The following is a 3,116-nucleotide window of genomic DNA, read 5'->3' on the forward strand; positions in this document are numbered from 1 at the left end:
CATGCAGCCGGGGGGGTTTGCCGAGTGTATTCTCCAAACACTCGGCAAAGAGGCCCGGCCCGCCATTTTTTATGCCCCTTTTGCCGAGTGCCTACCCTATGGCACTCGGCAAAAAAGCAATTCCGCCAAAATTTTTGGCCCCTTTGCCGAGTGTTTGGAGAATACACTCGGCAAACCCGTCTACTACTACCAGAAATGGCCACTTTGCCGAGTGTTAACACTCGGCAAAGTGTCCTACTTCCTGCTACAAAATAGAAATGTTAGGTATAAAGGACCCCTCTCAAAAAACAACCACAAATACACAGGCATATTAATGGCAGCACAAGCATATAAATTGCACCACAGGATTCACAAGCACACAAATAGCATTCATAAGTTCTCGTCTAAATAAGTAATTCACAAGTTTTGCATCACAAACACAGAAATGACAATTCACTGAGGAGGATGAGGAGGACGTGCAGGTGGCCACTGCCCCCAGGAAGATTCTGCATTGGACGCCGCCGATTGATTCTGCACAAATGTAGGTAAAGAGATTTCATAGTCTAAACAAGTAATTCTAGTGGAAGTAAGTCTAGATTGATTGTAAGGTTGAGATTGACTCACAGGAGTAGCTGCAGGAGGTGGTGGAGGTGGCGGGAAGAGGTTCGGTGGCATAGGTGGTGGAGTTTGACCTAAACTGTGGAACACACTCTGCATGTATTGGAACATCTGCTCCGTCCTCTGCCTTTCAAGCTGCCGATCCGCCTCGATCCTTGCCTCTAGTTCCTCTCGGCGCTTCCGTTCTACCTCCACCTGGGCCTACAATATTTCATCCCAACCACTTATTGTCAAGCAAAAGGTAAGTACAAAATGAATGAAAAATTAAAGAAACAGAACTAACCTGCAGAGCCTGCATCTGTAGCTGTGCAGCGGTAGGCCGTGGCCGTATCGCGGGGCTCAAGTCCGTGCTCCTTGCTCGGATCTGGGAGAGAGTGGGAGTACTGGCAGTGTCGATCACGCTATCTCCAATCCAATACCTGCCATGCTTCTTCCCTCCTCCTACCCTCATCACTATTTCAGCATCGATATCCTGAGAGCTTGGATCGAACTCTGGCCCGTGAACCTCCCTCGCCATGGATGTGTACTCGGTGACGCGGCTGTGGATGCTGGGATGGCTGTACGCCTCGGGCGGGTCCTCCGGGTTGAAGTCGATGTCTGCCGTGGCCTTGCCCTTTTTGGACATAACCCATGCCTTGAACCGGGAGCACTCCTGACCATCATGTGATGAACTCTGCGGAAAAAATGTAAAATGATTACAAAATATGCAGTATTATGTACGAGAAAACAGAAATGAATTCACGTACCCATTTTTCCTTGTACTCATCAAGGCTCAGGCTGCCTTGATGGTGTGATGCATATGGCATCTGCAGACGCCGCTCCCGGCAGGCATTGTGGTTCTCCAACCACCCAGGCTGCAACCACACGTCCACCATTTTTTCCCAGCACCGGGTAAAGGATCGGCACCACCACGGAGGCACCTATATGAAGTGTATGACATATAAATAACGGAATTAAGCTTAATTAATCTCTCAAATAGTAAATATAGTCTTTATGGTCGTACCGCCATGAATTCTTCCTTGGTCAGGTTCATTGTCCTGACCTCTTCTTTTTTGATCCTCATCCTTTTGTATTCAGCATAAAAGTCGATGATGGCCTGAACGCGCGCCTCGTAGTGCATGTCCTTAACAAGCTTCTTAGCGGCTTGTTCAATCACGGAGGCCGCCCTAGCCTCGAAGCCCTCCTGACATCTATAAAAGTCCTGCGTATAGACGGCAAGCATACAATTATTATATCAAGAATGTATTAAGCAATGTAGTGCTGCGAAGACTTACCCACAGCTCGGCCTTCACCCGCTCCGCCTTATTCGCAAACTGCCTGTGGTCACGATCACCGACGTCGGCGGCAGCGACGTAGTGGTCCCACGTGTAGGCCGGCTCCTCCTGTCCGGCGAAGACCACTAGACCGAGGAAGTGTAGCCTACACAAAAGACCGACGATGCCGTTGACCTTGCGGTTGTGGGCACCCCCACTGAGCTTAGTCCAACTCCTGCACAAGTGATTAATATGTGAGTTTGAACATATCAAAAGTACAGAGAATATGTGAAGAAACTTACTTTGCCCCAGCGGGTTGAATCAGGGGGCGTAAATGATCAGGGATGGGTCGCCTCGGGAGGGACGAGGGACCTCGCAACCAAATCTTGGACTGCTCCTCCCCTCCCTCCTCCCCTGCCTCCTCCCCCTCCTCCCTCTGCTGCTCCTGCTCCTCCTGTACCTCCGCCTCGTCACTAGAGGCGTGCGCGGAGGGTACCTCCTCCTCCTCCGACGACGACGACGACGAAGGCACAGGCGACGGGGCCCTCACCCCTTTACCCTTTCCTCGACCCCTGCCCCGACCCCTGCCTCTAGCCAAGACCTGTGCCCCCACCGCTTCCTCCACGGGTGCATCACCCCTGCCTCCACCCCTCCCTCGACGCCTTCCTCGACCTCTCGATGCGTCTGACCGTGTACCTGACCCGGAAGCTGCAGCTTTTAATTTTTTGTAAAGCGCAACAATCTTCCTCGTACCGCCCACCATTGTTCAATCACATGCATTTGCCAAGAGTAAACCAATCAGCACATATATAAATAAAACATAATTTCAAAAATAACATGGTATGACAAATAATAAATAAATTGCCACGATCCATACATGTCTTAGAAATAATCGTCATGATCGGGATTAGCTGGATCATAAGTCTCATCGTCACTGTCACATGGAGGTTTCCATAACCTGCATCAAATGAAACGGCACGATGGCCGACAACCACATGTACGGAGCAAGGAATGGCACGATGGCTCACTTCCACAAACATTCTTATAGCTTAAATTCCAAAGCCAACCATCATTTTCTAATTTCAAGAACTAAAGTCCCACAATTTCCTAATTTCAACAACGAAAGCCCTACAATTCCCTAATTTCAACAACTAAAGTCCCACAATTTCCTAATTTCAACAACGAAAGCCCTACAATTCCCTAATTTCAACAACTAAAGCTCATTTTAACCTACTATCTAAGTCAGATTTTCTAAAGTCAAAAAAG

The sequence above is a fragment of the Setaria italica genome, chromosome IX (assembly GCF_000263155.2).
Source record: "Setaria italica strain Yugu1 chromosome IX, Setaria_italica_v2.0, whole genome shotgun sequence".
Classification (NCBI taxonomy): domain Eukaryota; kingdom Viridiplantae; phylum Streptophyta; class Magnoliopsida; order Poales; family Poaceae; genus Setaria; species Setaria italica.